The sequence below is a fragment of the Schistocerca nitens genome, chromosome 1 (assembly GCF_023898315.1).
Source record: "Schistocerca nitens isolate TAMUIC-IGC-003100 chromosome 1, iqSchNite1.1, whole genome shotgun sequence".
NCBI lineage: Eukaryota > Metazoa > Arthropoda > Insecta > Orthoptera > Acrididae > Schistocerca > Schistocerca nitens.
Genome location: NC_064614.1, coordinates 695,607,941 through 695,630,672, shown reverse-complemented (window position 1 = coordinate 695,630,672; position 22,732 = coordinate 695,607,941).

Here is a 22,732-nt window from a genome sequence, read left to right as displayed (position 1 = left end):
CTCTAGGGTCCTACTAAAGCCTCACTGCTTCCGGTTCACGACGCGTCACCGTTGTTATCGTGCCAAAGGTGGACTTACCGGCTATTAGATAAGTGGTCATAATGTTCTGACTGACCAGTATGACATGTGTGTACGTGTAACACTTATAAATCACTGGACCAGTTTCAACCAAACTTGGAACACATATCTCTTACTATCAGCAACAATCCCGTGGGGGGGGGGGGGGGTAATAGCCACCTGCTTATCACAGTTCAGTAGATATGACGTCACAAACAATGAAAAAACTGCTGCATCATACATGACGTTTAAATTTATTACTTCTGTGCTATTAGTTCTAATCGGAATAAATTTCTCACACAGAATCCACATATGCAGCTCAATGCACCTACAAAATTATATCATGGTTCCACACATAGTTCGGGAGATATGATATCATAAACACTGAGATGCGCCGAAATTGCCACATCGTGCGTGACGTTTAAATTTATTACTTCTTTACTACTAACCCTATTCACATCACATTTTTTAGACATTATTCAAATATGGCGTTGAATGTATACACAAAATTATATCATTGCATCACTCATAGATTAGGAGATATGACAGCATAAACACTGAGATGCGTGATAAACTGCCGCATTGTGCGTGACGTTTAAATTTATTACTTCTTTGTTACTAACTCCGTTCGCATTAAATTTCGCAGACAGTATCGACATACGCCGATAACTGCATACACAAAATAACGTCATGGTACCACACGTAGTTCAGGAGATATGACGTCATAAAGACTGAGTTGGGTGAAAAGATGTCGCATCATGTATGAGATTTTGGTACATTTATTCATTACTTCTAAGAGACTCCTACAGTTGAGTCAAATTAAGGAAATCCTTGACACCTGGCAGCGCTTTTTATAGTTTTCAACTATGAAGCGCAAATAGCTACAGGCAAAAACAATACCCGTCTATAGGGCTATGACGTATAGACGTTTACAAAAGCTCGCTGTAGACACGGGAAGCACCTGCGCCCAGCGTACATAAACTTTCCGGCATCACCTAACACCGAGTGTACCGCAGCAGCACATACACTCCTGGAAATTGAAATAAGAACACCGTGAATTCATTGTCCCAGGAAGGGGAAACTTTATTGACACATTCCTGGGGTCAGATACATCACATGATCACACTGACAGAACCACAGGCACATAGACACAGGCAACAGAGCATGCACAATGTCGGCACTAGTACAGTGTATATCCACCTTTCGCAGCAATGCAGGCTGCTATTCTCCCATGGAGACGATCGTAGAGATGCTGGATGTAGTCCTGTGGAACGGCTTGCCATGCCATTTCCACCTGGCGCCTCAGTTGGACCAGCGTTCGTGCTGGACGTGCAGACCGCGTGAGACGACGCTTCATCCAGTCCCAAACATGCTCAATGGGGGACAGATCCGGAGATCTTGCTGGCCAGGGTAGTTGACTTACACCTTCTAGAGCACGTTGGGTGGCACGGGATACATGCGGACGTGCATTGTCCTGTTGGAACAGCAAGTTCCCTTGCCGGTCTAGGAATGGTAGAACGATGGGTTCGATGACGGTTTGGATGTACCGTGCACTATTCAGTGTCCCCTCGACGATCACCAGTGGTGTACGGCCAGTGTAGGAGATCGCTCCCCACACCATGATGCCGGGTGTTGGCCCTGTGTGCCTCGGTCGTATGCAGTCCTGATTGTGGCGCTCACCTGCACGGCGCCAAACACGCATACGACCATCATTGGCACCAAGGCAGAAGCGACTCTCATCGCTGAAGACGACACGTCTCCATTCGTCCCTCCATTCACGCCTGTCGCGACACCACTGGAGGCGGGCTGCACGATGTTGGGGCGTGAGCGGAAGACGGCCTAACGGTGTGCGGGACCGTAGCCCAGCTTCATGGAGACGGTTGCGAATGGTCCTCGCCGATACCCCAGGAGCAACAGTGTCCCTAATTTGCTGGGAAGTGGCGGTGCGGTCCCCTACGGCACTGCGTAGGATCCTACGGTCTTGGCGTGCATCCGTGCGTCGCTGCGGTCCGGTCCCAGGTCGACGGGCACGTGCACCTTCCGCCGATCACTGGCGACAACATCGATGTACTGTGGAGACCTCACGCCCCACGTGTTGAGCAATTCGGCGGTACGTCCACCCGGCCTCCCGCATGCCCACTATACGCCCTCGCTCAAAGTCCGTCAACTGCACATACGGTTCACGTCCACGCTGCCGCGGCATGCTACCAGTGTTAAAGACTGCGATGGAGCTCCGTATGCCACGGCAAACTGGCTGACACTGACGGCGGCGGTGCACAAATGCTGCGCAGCTAGCGCCATTCGACGGCCAACACCGCGGTTCCTGGTGTGTCCGCTGTGCCGTGCGTGTGATCATTGCTTGTACAGCCCTCTCGCAGTGTCCGGAGCAAGTATGGTGGGTCTGACACACCGGTGTCAATGTGTTCTTTTTTCCATTTCCAGGAGTGTATACAGGGTGTTTCAAAAATGACCGGTATATTTGAAACGGCAATAAAAACTAAACAAGCAGCGATAGAAATACACCGTTTGTTGCAATATGCTTGGGACAACAGTACATTTTCAGGCGGACAAACTTTCGAAATTACAGTAGTTACAATTTTCAACAACAGATGGCGCTGCAAGTGATGTGAAAGATATAGAAGACAACGCAGTCTGTGGGTGCGCCATTCTGTACGTCGTCTTTCTGCTGTAGGGGTGTGCTGTTCACAACGTGCAAGTGTGCTGTAGACAACATGGTTTATTCCTTAGAACAGAGGATTTTTCTGGTGTTGGAATTCCACCGCCTAGAACACAGTGTTGTTGCAACAAGACGAAGTTTTCAACGGAGGTTTAATGTAACCAAAGGACCGAAAAGCGATACAATAAAGGATCTGTTTGAAAAACTTCAACGGACTGGGAACGTGACGGATGAACGTGCTGGAAAGGTAGGGCGACCGCGTACGGCAACCACAGAGGGCAACGCGCAGCTAGTGCAGCAGGTGATCCAACAGCGGCCTCGGGTTTCCGTTCGCCGTGTTGCAGCTGCGGTCCAAATGACGCCAACGTCCACGTATCGTCTCATGCGCCAGAGTTTACACCTCTATCCATACAAAATTCAAACGCGGCAACCCCTCAGCGCCGCTACCGTTGCTGCACGAGAGACATTCGCTAACGATATAGTGCACAGGATTGATGACGGCGATATGCATGTGGGCAGCATTTGGTTTACTGACGAAGCTTATTTTTACCTGGACGGCTTCGTCAATAAACAGAACTGGCGCATATGGGGAACCGAAAAGCCCCATGTTGCAGTCCCATCGTCCCTGCATCCTCAAAAAGTACTGGTCTGGGCCGCCATTTCTTCCAAAGGAATCATTGGCCCATTTTTCAGATCCGAAACGATTACTGCATCACGCTATCTGGACATTCTTCGTGAATTTGTGGCGGTACAAACTGCCTTAGACGACACTGCGAACACCTCGTGGTTTATGCAAGATGGTGCCCGGCCACATCGCACGGCCGACGTCTTTAATTTCCTGAATGAATATTTCGATGATCGTGTGATTGCTTTGGGCTATCCGAAACATACAGGAGGCGGCGTGGTTTGGCCTCCCTATTCGCCAGACATGAACCCCTGTGACTTCTTTCTGTGGGGACACTTGAAAGACCAGGTGTACCGCCAGAATCCAGAAACAATTGAACAGCTGAAGCAGTACATCTCATCTGCGTGTGAAGCCATTCCGCCAGACACGTTGTCAAAGGTTTCGGGTAATTTCATTCAGAGACTACGCCATATTATTGCTACGCATGGTGGATATGTGGAAAATATCGTACTATAGAGTTTCCCAGACCGCAGCGCCATCTGTTGTTGAAAATTGTAACTACTGTAATTTCGAAAGTTTGTCTGCCTGAAAATGTGCTGTTGTCCCAAGCATATTGCAACAAACGGTGTATTTCTATCGCTGCTCGTTTAGTTTTTATTGCCGTTTCAAATATACCGGTCATTTTTGAAACACGACACTGCGAACACCTCGTGGTTTATGCAAGATGGTGCCCGGCCATATATATATATATATATATATATATATATATATATATATATATATATATATATACGAGGGTTAAATAGTGGCAACTATTTATTCACAACCGTACAAAAGAGTTACCTGTTTCCAATTTTACTGTACTTCTACTACTTGTGTAGAACCCGTTGCCAGTGATGTGGAAGGCGCAGTATACCGTTAGCAGAGCCTGTTCTGTTGATGGTGCGCATGGAGCCGTCTACTGCCTGTCGAATCTCAGGAACACTTTTGAAGCGAATGCCACGAAGTGGTTCCTTCATCCTCGCAATCAAATCAAAGTCACAAGTACTTACGTCCGGGGAGTATGGTGGATGGTTCAGTACTCCCCAGTCCCATCGACCATTATTTGTACTGCTCATTATCTGCTCCAAGGATTAGAGCGAGTTGTTTGACGATCTGCCCATTACACGTAGAGTCGTTGTCGTTTAGTCCTTTTCACTTTTCAGACCATTAGCAGGTAAGCTATTATAGGGGGAATATATGGGAGGAGATTTCCAGTTCCGACGTTTATCTTACAACCAAGGGACGCCTCCTGAAAACATTGGTCAAAATCGGCCGATTGGAACTATTTTTTATTTATTTCTGGGACAGAATCAAAAATTTGTATGTTTGCCTTTGAGCACGTAGGAAACAAATTGACCTTGGCAGATCGACTCTAATAAGAGAACGCAGCGGCTTAGAGCGATGTTCACGAGACTTCGTACAAAATGAAGAGGTGACGAGAATCTTCTTGTAACTCAATAAAACTCTTCTTCTCGCAGTTGTAGCTAAGACGCTTTCTCAGAAGCCAATTCCTGACATCAAAGCGTTTACTCCCTACAGCAGGCAGGCAGAATTTCTGACCTACCTACGGACAGTGCGTTATCAGACTCATAATCTGGTTCTGCGGCTTAAGCGGCAGAATCTTGCGTAGATTAAAAACGCATTAGCGCGACGGGCAGCTATCGCCAGCAGATTAGCGGCGGCGTCTTTAATTATGCCGACTCGGCGAACGTTCCCTGAATTAGCGATAACATTAAATTAAGTTAGCCTAATTAGAGAGAACGAGGCGGGATACCGCAGACAACTTGTGCCGACGCAGAGTAATTGACAAGCTTTTCCTTTCAAATTTTTAATTGCACTGGTGACGAGAACAAGCAATCCACCATCTCTTTGAGACATCTTCTGCGTGGATTCTTTCTGTCGCGTTGAAGCGTATGAAGGCCTAACGGTTTCCAAGAAATGCGGTCGAACCGTGCATTTACTCTCCAAGGCATTAAAATCAGGAGTGTGTATTCTAAATATTTTAACAGAGTCGGTAAAAGCAGAAATAGGTGTAACAGACAAGGAAAGTACACTACATCCGCTGTGTCACCTGGATTTCAGCTTTATGATCTTTGAGTCGTCAGTAAAATATGTAACAATGACGTGGAACGAGTAAAGTTGTTTAACACTATACGCATTTAAATGTGGATTGATGCTGTTTCTTTACGGCAGAGTCTGTGTAATAGTAACGAGCATTCAGTTTGCTAACTGGTCCAGTTATTTTTCTTAATTAATGAAAACCCGCTCCTGTTGCTATTTTTTGAGCTTTATTAAGTTCACGTAACTGGTTTCGTCCTTCATATTAGGCCTTTGTCAAGTGTATTTGGGAGCTACGCTATAGTGAAGCAACATCAAATTTGAAGTATAAACTTAATAAGGTACTTGAAAAAAGCAACTGGAGCGGCTTTTCATTAATTGAACAGCAGTTGCAGAATCAGCAGCGTCATTCAGACAAGCAGAGACTAAAAGTTATTTTGCTCTGTGCGAGGGACATCCAAAAATAACGAGAACTGTTTTACAGAAAATCGTGCATTTCACGGAATCTTTATAAAATTTGAATACCTTCAAAAGAATATCCACCATACGTAATACACTTGTCCCAACGTTTTTCCACTGGTGCAAACAGTTTTTAATCTCGTCTGAAGTTATTCTGTTCAGTGCCCCCATCAATTTATCAATTTACTTTCCACTTCTACGTCTTGAAAACGATTCCCTTTATAGCGAACCGGGATGGTTGGGACCATTTTGGTATAGAGATAGTGGAGTGGCGGGTTGTGGAGGCGGTGGAGCTGACCCGGAGGGTAAGTAGCAAAACTCCGCTTGAATTGCGATGCCGGAGTGCTGCGACGCCCCTATATTCGCCTTCTGCAGCTAATTGGTCCGCTGGTGATGCCGATGACGTCAGAGGCCGTTTGACGTTTGTGTCTTGCTTTGCTGACACTGTTGACCTCAATCAGCAGCGCATGACGGAGCTAGCACAGTGCAGCTCTGAGTGAGCAGTGCCAGAGACTCGTACGTCCGCTGAATTCCCACAGGCGGCCACAGCTACAGGGTTAGAAGCTCGCCCTGGTGCAAACGGATGGCGGTAGTACAGCCCCGGCTGTGAACCTCTACATTCCAAAGAGGTAGTTTGGTGCTGCCGTGGACCTGGGAGATAGCTCCCCGCTGTGTCGTCTAAACCCGCGGAGGCGGACCTTTACAATCGTGTGGTGGTCTGTTGGTGTGCTACCCAGACCGACGTCGACTGCTGGCTGGCCCATAGCATGTTGGAGACCGACACGGATCTGGTGTCATGGAGGATGACGCCAGATAGCGCATAACTCTGCCAGAAACAGAGTGTATTTATGGTGATTAGCAGCACTCATGTTACCCCGTTACGCCGCCTCACGCACTTACACATCAACACCTCTGTTTCCAAACGGTATGGCCTTTCTGCGATGTCACCACGCCTGCGCGGCTCAACGCGGCTGTTTTGCGGTGTACACAGGCTCTCTTGGTGATATTACATATCAGCGCCTCTGTGTCTGCCCGCTTGCTTCGCAGACGGATGCAATGGAGCTGCTTTAGTTCAATAACGCCCAAAATTTAGCTATGGCGTTACACTCTTCAGGTTTCTTTTCATTCTTGAGACTAAAAAGAGTCAGAAGTGGCCAAGTCGGGTGAGTAGGGTGGATGAGAAACGTAGACATTTGGTTTTCATCTCCGAAGTACCTCACATCCAGTGCTATACACGCAGGGGCGTTGTCCTAGTGAAGAAGCCAATACCCTGATTGCCATAATAAGTCACTTTTTTTCTTTTTTTCTCAGTCTCTCACGTAATCATTTCAGGACTTGAAGATAGTAATGTTGGTTATCTGTGCTACCCTGGAAGAAAATAGTCGTGGTGAACGATCCTCCTGAGGTCCAAAAAACAAACCAATCTTGTCTTTAAGTCGAATCTCACCTACCTTCTTTGGTTCTTGTTGATGAAAGTTATTTCTTGGTTTCTGGGTCGATAACAACGGTTCGTCGCCAGTGATGAATTATACGTCAAAATTCGGATCAGTTTCTCACAGTTCTTTCAGTTCATGTCACACACGCAAACAATTAGCTCTCTGGTCGTCAGAAAACACACACTGAACCAATTTTGCTGAATATGTTTTATCTTAGGATATTCAGTCAAAATTCGTCAGCATGAACTCCAGGATATTATTGTCATTTTCACTAACTCATCAATTTTTATTGTACGAGGACCAAACAAGATCGCAAGGCAGCTTATTTAAATGTTCTCGTCCATTCTGGAAGTTGAGGGATGTCCCGGTCGTGATTAATCTTCAGTTCACATTTGACCCCTTTTAAACTAAGAGAACCTCTCGTAAACCCTTGTTTGGAGCAAAGTTTCTTACCTATAAATCACCCGAGACCTTGTGATACTCTCTACTGATGATTTATTTAACAGGAAACAGAACCTAATGTTAGCACGTTGTTATTTAACGTTTGCCATTGAAAAATCGCCAAACACGTGAAACAGTGCTTCGAGAAAGAGTCACACTGACCACAACAATGTTTCCACACCAACGCCGCTAAAAAAAATTAAAAGGAATGGAAATCGTCTCCCCGGTCCAGTGATGGTATGTACACAACAAATTAGCTACAGCGCCACGAAAGACGACATAAATTTTCTGACAAGATCAATTTTCCTGACATAAAAAAATCCCACAGCTAAATTAGAAAATACCTTCATCACCAGACAAACAGTACAATATATCTTGGAGTTCAGATGCCGGCCGCTGTGGAAGAGCGGTTCTAGGCGCTTCAGTCCGGCGGCGCGCGGCTGCTACGGTCCCAGGTTCGAATCCTGCTTCGGGCATGGATGTGTGTCTCATTAGGTTAGTTAGGTTTAAGTAGTTCTAAGTCTAGGGTACTGATGACCTCAGATGTTAAGTCCCATAGTGCTCAGAACCATTTGAACCATTTAGTTCAGATGAAGCAAAAGTGTTACTTTGCAAAACAGATTCATTGACCGGCCCTCCACAGCTACTCCAGCATGTGGTAAGAAAACACCACTAAGCCATTTATAGTGTAATGTGATATTCATTACAACATCACGTCTACTGTGATTTTATACAGTAGTCAAAGGTGCTCTTATTCTGTGTTAACTTGATGTAAAAAAAATCTGCTGTTTGCTCCCCTAGTATCTGTATGTGTGGACCATATATGGATATACGGCGGCCAAAACCCACAACGAAATAGGAAAGAAAACGTCAGTGGTTGTGGAAGACGAGTGGTACTTTGACGGTACATATGGAAGGTGCGGCGAACTCCTCAGAGCGAGTGAGTCACCGACATTCGCAACAAATGAAGGCTGCCTTTGAACTGAATCACTGTGATGGTAGACGTTGCTTGAAACGCTTCAATATGTGTTGAGTTACGTGATTGTCATTATCCAGAATGTTATTGTAAGATGTATCTGTCGTTTGACTTGTGTTCTTAAAATATAGAATGATCATTGAAAAAAGGAGAAAACTGGTTATTTCAGTAGTGCTGAGTATTGAAGAGTTTTCAGGGCCACACAGCAGGAAGAAGAAGTCCCACAAAAAATTCGTGCATGGCTGTGGTATAGAACAGCTGGACCATGAGAACGTTTACAATGGTGACCATAGTTATCTACAAAAATTAGTAAAAAGGTAACACTGACCTTGAGTGACAAATATAACGCGGCCTCCTGAACACAGACGTTGACTGTGGATAATATTTCACAGACACAGTCCCTTTGACTATTCAGAAATGTCGCTAACCCCCCCCCCCCCCGCCCCCCCAAAGATGTAAGTAACTATGCATGAGCAGCGCCTATTAGACGCAGGGGGTGCGACAACCCATTAGTTCTAGTCATTCTACCAGGAAGGAGGTACTGTATATGGCTCGTGTTGTCTGTAGTTCAATCATGCCTAGACCGTCAACGCGGTTCTATTGCGTCCGCATTATTACTTTGTACCAGGAAGGGCTCTTAACAAGGGAAGTGTCCAGGCGTCTCGGAGTGAACCAAAGCGATGTTGTTCGCACATGGAAGAGATGGGCCCAACAGCATGCGAAATGGACAGCTCAGGATTGACATCACGTTCTCTTCAGCGATGAGTGTGGCATATGCCTTCAACCAGAAAAACGTCGGAGACGGGTTTGGAGGTAACCTGGTCAGGATGAATCCCTTAGACACACTGTCCAGCGAGAGCAGCAAGGTGGAGGTTCCCTGCTGCTTTGGGGTGGCATTATGTGGGGCCGACGTACGCCGCTGGTAGTCATGGAAGGCGCCGCAACGGCTGTACGATACGTGAATGACATCCTCCGACTGATATCTGCAGCATATTGGCGAGGCATTCATGTTCATGGACGATAATTCGCGCCCTCATCGTGCATATCTTATGAATGACTTCCTTTAGGATAACGTTATCGCTCGACTAGAGTGGCCAGCATGTTCTCCAGACATGAACCCTATCGAACATGTCTGGGATAGATTGGAAAGGGCTGTTTACGGACGACGTGACCCACCAACCACTCTGTGGGATCCACGCTGAATCGTCGTTAAGGAGTGGATCAATCTGGACCGACAGTGCATTGATAAACTTGTGGATAGTATGGAACGACAAATACGGGCATGCATCAATGCAAGAGGACGTGCTATCGGGTATTAGAGGTACCGGGTGTACAGCAATCTGGACCACCATCTGTATGGTGGTACAACATGCAATGTGTGGTTTTCATGAGCAATAAAAAGGGTGGAAATGATGTTTATGTTGATCTCCACTCAAAATGGTTCAAATGGCTCTGAGCACTATGGGACTCAACATCTTAGGTCATAAGTCCCCTAGAACTCAGAACTACTTAAACCTAACTAACCTAAGGACATCACACACACCCATGCCCGAGGCAGGATTCGAACCTGCGACCGTAGCAGTCCCGCGGTTCCGGACTGCAGCGCCAGAACCGCACGGCCACCGCGGCCGGCGATCTCCACTCCAATTTTCTGTACAGGTTCCGGAACTATCGGAACCGAAGTGATGCAAAACTTTCGCTGATGTGTGTGTACACACACACACACACACAACTACCCAGAGCGTATGTTTCACCCCACATTTTCACCATCATCGTAGAATTCACAGCAAGTGTCTGCGTGTACTGATTTTATGTGCACGTAACAGTCGGCGACTTGCACAGAGGGGTATGCCGTTCAGACTCACAGGGCCTTTGGCACAACACCAATCGATGCTTTGCTGGTGATCCTCGGTATCTATCCAGTAGACATTGTGGCAAGGTGTTTCACAGCCTGCTCTATGTTACGTAAAGGGAATCTGACTAAAAGTCCAACAGAAAATAGAGCAGCAAACAAAGGTTATCTCCTGAATGGGAAGATGAATGCGTGGCAGACAGTCTGGGGCAAAAGTGAAATGGGACGAATAGCGCACAGCTTTTCTTTAATACTCCGATGGCCTGGTTCTTGGTGAGGTAAACCCCGTTCAGGGCACTGTATATTACTTAGTGGGGCATGGATGACATCTTTTCTACCTGTATAGATTCAGCAAGAAAAAACATACACCCGACGACATTATTTTTTAATCTGCCGCGTACAATGGAATTAGACAACCTATCGAGACATAGCGAACCCTGTAAGAAATACTAAAGAATTGTGAACGATGGAGACAATAGACAACGTCGATAACATCATTTCCCCGAACATGAGAAAGATGTAATTACACAGTGTGTCCCAGTTCCTTAAGAACTGCTTATGTGAAGTTCAAAACTGCGATGCTATCCCGTGGCGTGCTGCGGCGTTACGATTCTAAAAATTTCAACAATAGCAATGTAGAAGGTCAAAGCCCTAGAATCGCACTAGCAGGTGTGCTGGCCACGAATGTCACAGTAGGTATTTGACAATCGTCGAAAAATGGCGGAGGAGCAGCGAGGCAACGTCAGGTGTGTTAAGTTAAGCAAATCAGCCAGTTAAACGTTTGATATGATGAAAAGTGTTTATGGTAGTGATTTTTTGAATCGATCCAATGTTTTTAGGTGGTATGCTCTATTTTGTGATGGCAGGGAGGACATTAATGGCACGCAACGAGCATAAAAACTGCGAAAAATCACACAGACGAAAACATCCAAAAAATTGCCAAAATCACCGCATTTTTAGTGTCAGAAGATTTTCGACGTCAACAGCTGCCACTCGTGAAGAGGATGCTCTGGTTTTTAGCTGCAATCATATGAGTGGGCCCAGTGAACTCATTTTTCTGGCCTTCTTGTTTCCGTGCCCGAACACGGTATAGAGAATTGATGGCCGTAGGAATCTGCAAGAGCGGTTTGTTGAGGCAGGAGGACCTGCGGCTTTGTCTTACGCAAGGGTAACACTAGGGAAGACTAGATACGGCCAGTAAGAAACAAACACACCGGTTTGTCGGCCACGAACTGCCTTTTAGTCAGTCAGTGCCTGTGACATGTCGTACATGCCGACACTATGGGCATGAGGCACATCACTGTTCAAGAGTCGAGATGGCTACCGAATCGTCACAAGAACTGAGAGCATTTCCTGTTGTTGGTTTAGGTACGGCTGTCCTTGTTTTCTTGTTTGTTCGTACTAAGAGCTTTCAATAAGTAATGCAACACATTTTATTTCTTGGCCAATTTTGATTGAAAAACTGCGGAATTTGTTGTCGGACATCATGGAATATTCCCAGTTCAGCCCCTATAGTTTAATGAAGTTTCGATAGGGGCGATGCTATCCGTAGCCTTCAAAATGGTGTCTGTAACAGAGGTCCGTTCCAAGCAGAGAACTGTCATTGAATTTCTTTTGCCTGAAAACCAGAACATCGAAGACATTCATAAGCACTTGCAGAATGACTACAGATACATGGCAGAGGACAAAAGCACGGTGAGTCTTTCGGCGAGATGTCTGTCATAAACGCAATAAGGTAGCGAAAACCTGTCCAATCTCCCGCGTGCCGGCCTCGCACACACAACACTGACTCCTGCAGTGTTGAAAGGTGCGAAGACTCTCATTCCATATCGACGATTCACAATCAAACATCTGGCCGCACAACTGGACGTCTGTGTTGGCAGTGCTGACACATTCGTCCACCAGTTGGGGTACTCTAAGGTGTTTGCCCCCTGGGTTCCTTGCCATGCAACAGAAGCGCCTTCCGCCCTCCATATGTTTGATCCAATGAAGGTTGTGCTCAGTGGGAAAGAGTACATGTATAATGGGGAGGTTATTGATGCAGCAAGACATTAGCTCCGATATCGACTTGCAGAGTGGTACCGTGTGTCATATAGGCCGTCCCAGTGAGGTGGCGTAAGGCCGTCGCCTTGAACGGAGATTATGATGAAAAATAGAGTTTTGTGTTCAAAAGAGTGGAGGATAATATGGTTTACTGGAATCCTGAATAAAACCAATCGGCTTTCAGGAAAAAAATGTGCTGCATTATTTATTGAACACGTCTCGTAATTTGTTGTATTCTCTTTATTCGGTGGACAGATTTCCTACAAATACCAGTTGTCTACCTGTATTTGCATGTGCAGTGTGAGGACAGTGTATTCAGGCAGTATTCTGGAATTGTAAGAAATGTATGTTAGTTTGTGCCATTTGTAACGGGCAATGTATCTTGTTGTAAGCAAGGAGTATGACTTCCTATGATGCATGTAAAGTAGTAAGCGACAGCAGCCATCAGGTGCAAAGATTGTGTTATAATAAGAAGTGTTATGTTAGTGAAATGTTTAAGTGTCCTCCTCGTCAGTCTATTTTGTTGTTTTGCCTTTTTTGTTTGTGTGACTGATAGAGGGTCAAGTACGTCGTTTTCAAATCCACAGGCGTTGCCCTGGATGAAATGTTGTGAGTTTCAGCAATTCAAGTAGCTCAAATGCAAGCAGACCAGCAAAGAAAATGAGGGTTGAGAAGGATAAAAATTTGGCTTTGCGAGCAGAAAGTGCAAATGTAGCAAATCGATAAAGACTGAGGAGGAATATAACCTGGCTTTGTGCCATGTACTCCAGAGTATGCGGAGACAGTGCAACAGGAATGGGTTAAAAACAGGGATCTATGTGGTCCTCCATTGATAGGTTGTACTAGGTTTGTGCAAAGTTTTGAAATGTTAACAAACGGGAGCGCTTGCGCGGAAGCAGAAGATAAAGAGAAAGAAATTAATAGTGTGAGTTTCATTGATGCGTGAAGAAGTAACGTTGTAGAAGATAAAGAGAATAGGCCTAGTGTGTTTTTTGTCCTAGTGTGTTTTTTTGGCCTAGTGTGTTTTTATCGACGCCAATGCCTTGCGAAAATGCAGAGTATGAATTATCTGTAATGTTAGGCGAAGCGAAAGTTCACTATACTGGAAGTAAATGAGAGTGTGAATATCTGCATGAATGACATTGATTTAAGTGCAGTAGTATCAAAAAATGGTTCAAATGGCTCTGAGCACTGTGGGACTTAACATCTGATGTCATCAGTCCCCTAGAACTTAGAAATACTTAAACCTAACTAAGCTAAGGACATCACACACATCCATGCCCGAGGCAGGATTCGAACCTGCGACCGTAGCGGTGACGTGGTTCCAGACTGAAGCGCCTAGAACCGCAAGGCCACACCGGCCGGCACTGGTGGGTCGTGAGTTGAGCTTCAGCGAGCTTGCTGACAGGCTACACAAACGTTGTCAAAAAAATGTTCAAATGAGTGTGAAATCTTATGGGACTTAACTGCTAAGGTCTTCAGTCGCTAAGCTTACGCACTACTTAACCTAAATTATCCTAAGGACAAACACACACACCCATGCCCGAAGGAGGACTCGAACCTCTGCCGGGACCAGCCGCACAGTGCATGACTGCAGCACCCTAGACCGCTCGCCTAATCCCGCGCGGCACAAACGTTGTCATTCGGCCTGAGAAGGCCTACATTGTTTCTGACTATCGCCCAGGATGGGCGTATGCTATCGTCTCCGGTCACAGTGGCACCGAGGTTTAAACACAATCTGTTCCGGTGTGACGCCGCTGCGGCCACACAGCGGTCGAATTAACAGGGGCTGCCTGTGTCATCCATCCCCGATGGATCAGAGAGGCCTGTTTCAGGCCTCCGAAGTCGTGCTGCTTGAAAGACGTATCGCCTTCCTGTGGGCAAAAGACCTAACGCTTAGCCCAAGGCCACCTACGTCACAGAGGACAACAATCTTCTCGCCAGCCACGATTCCATACTTGTAACTAGCAGGAATAAAGGACCATGATAACCAGAGAAGTTTTACTGATGGTTTGCTACTCGACTACAGTCACCACAATTTTCCCAGCCCTTGTCCCGACGGGGAAATGGCGTCCCATCCTGACTTTCCAGCAGTCGGTTCATCCATCATCATAGAGGCCATGGCCCGACCCCTACAGTAGGGCGCATGTTATATTATTGATTAGCTCTGTTCTGTGTCCTGTAATGACGTGACCTAACTGAAAAAAATTATTTAGTATTTTCCTTCATTTACAATGAAATCCTTATTTCTATAAACTCCTAGAAATTTTAAAGTTGTGTGTCAGTCGTTAGCTGTTGGCGACATACAACAACTGTGTCTGAGACGGGAAATGCAAGATAAGAAAACTGTGAAAGTAGAATTTCAAAAAATAACGAAGACAGATCATCTGCAGAAAACCTGCCAATAATAATTAAAATGTAATTTGAGATTTATTCTGTTATGAGGTTGTTACCATCTGTGAAAAGAAAAGAAATTTCTGCTTGTTGTGAATTAAATGGTTAAACTGAAGGTTTGTGGGAAACAATAATGGACCTTCAATGGAACCTTGTGGAATGCTATTAATAATTTTGTTGAATAAGCCTGATTAACTTTCGTAGTTGATTGACGGTGCGATATCTATCCACTGCAACGTATCATTTTATTCCATAACAGTGCACAGTGTGGGATATGAATACATACACCAAGAACCGATGAAGTCCTGGAATGAAATGCATATTTTTATGTTGTGGATCTTCGCTGATGATCACGTACCTAATTAAGAATACATTCATTGAGGAAAAGCTGTGGTGTCGCACTGAAGTTTTCATAAGCTTTTACACAGTCAATTAACACATCCGAGACATGTATCACGCTTATAAAGGGACGTAGCATTATCTGTGATGCAGGGATGTTGAACGGGTTCTATGAAATGGTGTTATATCGGAAAGTATACGTTGTATTATTCATGTTTACTTTATATCTGGCAGTTCTTCAGAGACTAAAAGAATGTGTCGTACGGGACCTCGAAACCAAATATTCGAGGGCAACAGTTCACACGAACGTTGCTCGCGAAAGGTTCCACTAGGTCGATACTCCATTAGAACCCGTCAGCAATCATTTATCCATCTGTTCGGGCGTTGTACACAATCACCTCTGACAACAGTTCACGCATTTCCTATCAGCATTCTCATTCGATTGTCGTTTATAAAGAATAGTATACGATTCCAAGCACATTACAAACATACTACGCATACTGTTAGTGCAAAGAAGAGCATACCTCATTCACTTTGTTTTGAAATAACAAACGCAGCTACTCCAAGATGCTTTACCACTAACACAATACTATACTGGTCCTATTATAATTAGATCTCCTTTGTAAATGTGCCTCATACATAGATTAATAGATAAATTAGTTCCGTTTATTAGCCTTGGGGAAATACAATTAACAAGAGGGTCTATGCTTCACGTAAAGCTTCCTGCAGTGAATATCTGGTGGTTCTCCGCACTTGAAACAAACTTTTTGGATTCCCAGATGTCTCTACAGTAAGTGAATGCAGACTCGATAGTCAAAGGTCGGAAAAATGGTGTTGAATGTAAGGTACTTTCTTGTCGACTAATGGTGGCCACTAATGTCCTGTAAATAAAATCGGACTTCGGTGGAGGTTTTAGTCGCTCGACCACTTTCCAACGTTCCGTCCTCCCCGTGAGTTATCTATCATCCTTAACACCATCAAATGATCTAGAAAAATACTGATTTTTCTAGAGTTATCGACTCCTAAGTGTCGTCAGCCGCATTTTCTGTATTGTTTATTCCGCTACTACGGCAATGTGTAACAGGAGTCAACCCAAACAAACACTGGTCACCACGTGTTTTCATGGACCGCCCACCGACGACGGAAAACGTCGAATACTTTCCCGTTACAAACAAAATGTTTTTTAAACCAAAATTTTACGTGCCCATTCAATAGAGCTGTACGAAGTTAGTCTGGTGCGATATTCTTTTTAGCGACATGTATTAACAGAGACAGTACAATATGAAGAATAACCACTGTACCAAGTTAGTCTGGTGCGATATTGTTCTTAGCGACATGTATTAACAGAGACAGTACAATATGAAGAATAACGAAGTGGTCCAGAAGCGAAAGCACCGCCCTGGTCCTCGCTGCCTGGTACGGCCGTGCAGCAGCGCTGCTCAGTCGCATTTTCCTGCAAGGTGTGAATACAGGCACCTCGAAACAAGATAGCTCTTTTCTGTCACTCTGTCACCCCTCCACGTCGAGCCATACTACTACGCAAATTCCATACAACCAACTGGCACATACGTGCTACTTCAACGCGGTGGCTTACACCAGCGATGGAGAGCCACATGACCGATTAGAATCAGTACGAATGTTAGTGAGTTAGATACTTCAGGCTTATTACGTGATATCTCCAATTTAAGAAATGAACTATTGATTTGGGATGCCGAACGACTAAGCTTCATAAGATTCGAAAGGTATTTTTGCAGTACACGGAATGTTCTTGCAAAAGTACCAAAAAGAAACAAGCACTCCATCAGAAAAACGTGGCTTAAAACTGGATTCCGGACTGGGAATCGAGCCCGCAGTATAGACTTTCAAGGGCAATACTCTTGACGTCTGAGATATCCAGGTCCGACTCACGACCCGCTCTCTCAGCTTGTCTTTAGTCATTATTTCTGTTGAAGGATACATAAAGATAAGAGGAAAAGAATCTGTTTTCTTCACAGGATAATAAAATCTAGTCGGAGGAGAACCAATTTGTTAGAAATCTTGTAAAAAAGATGCTACAGTGTAAATAGTAATTCTGTAGCTGTTCAACAGTAACATTCTTATTATGGTATGTTTCAGAGCTGTCCAAACGAAATGATGTGTTAGACAAGACCGAAAACAAAAACCTTAGTTGGAATTCATCATCATGACTTTTCACTACGGGCCGTGGCAGAAACAGAATATAATCCAACTGCTATCTGTAATCTTGAGAAGCATACATTGGTTTTTACTGTCTGTATGTGTCTTCCATCAGTGTTCGACGAAAATCGGAGAATATGAATTCAGAAGATGAATAAAACAAAAAGTTGAAAGTTGTGGCACTTACATTACAGGATTATTACTTCAAAAAGACGAACATCTTTTTCCGTCCATTCAGTGATTGAAGTGAACAGTTGAAGTATAGCTGCGGACTATGGCTCACCGTCAGTTTTCTGTTTAGTTTGGTTATAGCAATAATCATATTTGCATAAAGTGATTTCAAACCGAAATGAATAGAAAGTAATTCACTAGAAGAGTAATCAAAGGGGCCTTACTATCTATGCTCTTGTTCAAGTCTGGTAATTTACCTCACTAAACCTATCAAAGAATGTTATTAGTAAGGTTGGGATACTTGCCATCGCTAATTTATGTATAGTATAGTATCTCCAGAAATTCGTGCGAATGTTGTACACCGGAGCACCGTTAGGACAAGAGTAAATCTTACTGAGTAAATATTTTGTCAAATGGACAAAAATACGAGGGTCACACTGAAAGTTGTGAGCAACTAACTGTTAAATTCAAATTCCAACAATGCAACAAAAAAGACTGCAGAATCGTAGTCTATAGACGTTCTACCTCATGTTGCCATATTTTCTCGTTAGCGTATATCACGTGACCACAGACAGACGGTCCAAAATGGCGCACATCAATGTTTCGTTTCGACAGCGTACTGTCATTGAATTCCTTGTCAAAGAGGGAAAATTGCTACTGAAATTCACCTCAGACTTCAATGTAGATACGAAAATGTCTGCATGGCTGATAGCGGTGTTACGAGATAAAAGCATTTCAAAGACGGGAAAGCGGCTATCCAAGATGAGCCTCATAGCTGTCACCCGTGAACTGTCTCCACGGAACGCAACAATGAAAGAGTTGCTGAGCTCATTAAAGAAGACATACACGTCACAGTGACTGCAATCGCCGCTAAGCTTGCCGTAGAATGTAGCACAGTACAAGAAATGATTCAAAGCTTAGGTTATCGAAAAGTTTCTTCCAGTTGGATGCCTTTATGCCTTTTTTATTAACCGAAAAGCACAGACTTCAGAGAAGAACCATTAGCGAAAACATTCCTCAGAGATTTCAGAATGAAAGTAATGATTTTTTGGCGGGTAATGTGAGAGGTGTTGAAAGCTTCCATCATTACGAGCCTGAAACAAAACGTCAGAGTGGGAAATGGCACATTTCGATTCGCCAACGAGTAAAGAAACGAAGGCTGTGCGATCAACTGGAAAGGTTATGAGTAGCATCTTCTGGGCTGCACAGGTTGCATTCTGGTTGATTTTCTTGAACCTGTACAGTCCAAAAATGCTGCCCGCTATATCTAGACACTTTGGAAGCTCCGATCATCACCTTGCAACAGAATACCGCACGTGCTCACACTGCCTGTGCCACAGTGGAGAAGATTAGAACTTTGGGTGAGAAACTCTTCGACATCCTCCCTACTGTCCTGACCGGCATCCTCCGACTACCGTCTTTTTGATTCTGTAAAGGAAAAGGCGTGTAGCCAACACGACGAGAAGATGGAGGATATTCAGAAAGCTGAGTGTCAGCTTCTTCAGGCAGCCGGAACGTAGTTCTATCGTAAGGGTATTTTCAAACTTACAGAACGACGGACAAATATGTGCAAAATAATGGAGACTATGTCGAAAAGTTAGAGAAAAATCTGTAGTTTACAATGATATACTTGGTTTCTCTAAAAAATAATTATCAACAGATTTAAATATTGTTGTTCATTTCTTTCAGTATGACCCACGTAGTTACAATGTAGAAAAGTTATTTCATCGTCGCGTCTTAGTTGTAGTCGCTTTGAGCAACAGCTTCTTTAAGCTCACATGGTTTCTACATTATATTTCATTGGTATACAGCTATACGGGTTGGTCAGAAACAGTCTGGAGAGCTTGTAAGGGTGTTGCAAGGTAGGTTGCGCTGAGAAATAATTGTTAAGAAAAAAAAATTCGATATGCTGTGCCGTTCCCGAGTTAATTAGCATTGAATTTAGCCAATCAAGCCGTTGCGCGCGCAAATTCAAGCGCCCCGCCAAAGACGGTGTGCTTCGTTTGGTTTCCTAAATCCGAACAAGGGAGCGATACAAAAACTGGACATGGACAGTATTAAGGATCGAACCCGAGCCAAAAGCTGAGTGGTCTCGCTCACTATTATCCACAGTATGAGAACAACTGACACTAATTGAATCTGACGGGCAGCTTGAATTTGTGTGCGCAGCTGCCAGATTGGCTTACTTCAATGCTAATTACGGCGCGACGTATCGAATTTCTTTCAAAGAATTATTTCTCAGCACAACGTACCCTGCAATACCGTTACAGGCTTTTCAGACTGTTTCTGACTACCCTGTATAATACGACTTCACTGCGCTCAGCACCGGTAGCAAGCTAGTGTCTCTGGGCTCTGGAACTTCTGATCGTCCACAGCAGAGACGTCAGAGGCGTGCAGGAGGAGCACTTTGATGCATACGAGGCACACACCGCCATCCACCAATTTAATATCAGGCTGTCCACTACATCAGAATTAGCACAGTATTCAGAATGTGCGCAGTGAAAATGTAATAAGACTTTGCTGAACAAATGGAAAGTATTGAAGCTAACACGCAGTTCACCATTTCTCCTCTGGCTATGCTTTGTGCAAGTGAAAAATGCCAATTCGCGTTGTGGTTCGAAGTCCACGGAAAACCATTGGCTACATGCGGCTGGTTGGACAAGTCACTTCACAAGTAGAAAAAGCCACATCTATCAGTGGTACACCTAGTAAATCACAGTGCTCCTCCAACCAGTTAATTTTAACAATACGTGATAGATTCACAGAACATCTTCATAAAAACCTGACTATTATCCAACAGATAACCATTACTGTTCGTTAACCTCTTAGCAGATTAACCTAGGCTAATATGTGGTATCTGTCCTTTCGGACAAGTCCGAAAGAATAGATATCATTTTGATCCTGCAGCCACTATGAATAAAGACACAAAGGAATTAAAGACTTTAGCTGGCAGTTGGCTCTGATTTACATCGATGGAGAAAGTTGAAAATTTTTGCTGGACCGGGATTCAAACCCGAGTCTCCTGCTTACTATGCCTGCCGCTGTGGCCGAGCGGTTCTAGTCGCTTCATTCCGGAATCGTGCTGCTGCTACGGGCGCAGGTTCGAATCCTGCCTCGGGCGTGGATGTGTGTGATGTCCTTAGGTTAGTTAGGTTTAAGTAGTTTTAAGTCTAGGGAACTGATGACCTCAGATGTTAAGTCCCATAGTGCTTAGAGCCATTTGAACCATTTTTTGCTTACTATGCAGATGCACTACCACAGCCCCATCAGGACACAATGGTCAGTACAACCGCACAGACTACCCCATCATGCCTCCCGTCAGACCCAAATTCTCAACTTATAGAATGCACTAGCAATGTAGTGTCCCTGTTCATTAGCGTCATTACACGTTTCCACAGCAGTTCGAGATAGGTGTGCATCTGCACTGAAGGGATCACTGTCCGTCATTCTGTTAATTATATATGTCCACTAGTAGTAATGTCTTTAATTATTTTGTGTCTTGATTCGTAGTGGTTGCAGCATCCAGATGGTGTCAGTTCTTTCGGACATGTCTGATGGACAATAATCCCTTCAGTTCAGATACACACCATGTTCAAAATCTTACGGGAATCGGCGAGATGCCGTGAGTAATGAAGTTAATAAGCAGGTGCATTGCATCAGCGTATGGTGTGAGCCGGTAGTTTGGTTTTGAGTGAAGGCTTGCTAGGGTAGTTGGTGCAGTTTTGCTGAACGCTGTGTCCGGATGGCGTAGTGGTCACTGCATCTGCCTAGTAAGCAGGAGACGCGGGTTCGAATCCCTATCAGGCACAAATTTTCAACTTGACCTGTTGATATAAATCAGTGCCACTGGCAGATAATGTCTTTAATTCCTTTGCGTCCTAAGCTTGTATGTTTCAATCTGACCATTCATTTGCCATGTGATACAAGTTAAAAATAAATATCGTGAAGCAATTATGGTAGCAACGTTAAGACTAACGATCTTCTACGCCACCCATATACTAACGGGGTAAACTAGCAAATCCTTACGAACTTCGGTAGAAACATGCAGTGAAGTAGACGACTAGCTTCTTAAATTCGCAGTTACTCTGCTACTGTAGCAGCAAAAGTCTGCTGTCCTGTGAAATTACAGTTTTTCAAAGAGCGGTGCCTCTAAAATTTACTCATTGTCATATATCATTCGGAATAATTAGAAAAATCGCGATCTTGAACATGTTCACACTTAACTATAGTAACAATACTAATCCAATATTTAATTTTAGATAATATCATGAATACCTGTTTGAAGATACAAAGTGTCAGTCATGTACACAGGGTATTGCACAATTCCTATTACAGGCTTGTATTGATTATAGAGGAGACGTAGTAGATAAAGTTTCGACAAGGAACCCATGTCTGGAAATGTATCGTTTGTATGCAAACTAGTTGGAAGATTGGACCACTTTGAAATCTCCGGCTTTACGGTACACACACAGCGGAGACAGTAAGCTCTGACCTGTGTGATCTGCAGGAACCCGCAGCATGCCCAATGTTTCGAGAACTCGTCGTCGGGTTCTCTTCTACGTGAGAAAGGACGTCCTCTTCGAAATCGAGAGTGCGGCGTGTACGTGGAGCGAGACCGTGTACCCTCCTGGTTGCGAACGTACTTTTTTCGCAGCCGTTGTTATAGTCAGACGAAGGTGTTATATGACGGCATAATTACAACAGAGACTTAAGACAGCACCCTCTTCTCAGTGTGTGTGCGTATTGTGAAGTGGGAGATCTGAAAAGTCATCCGAGGTATTGTATTTTGTATCCAGATGGTAGATTTCTCGGCATGGGTTTCTTATCAAAACATTATCTAAGTCCTCGCTACAACTCCTAGAAGCCTGTGATAGAAATTATGAAACATCTTGTATAAAAAATTATAAATACGTGAACAGTGTCCCGCAGAAAATTTCATGCGAGTACTATAATATACAATGAAGATATAAAACAAGAATATATGCAG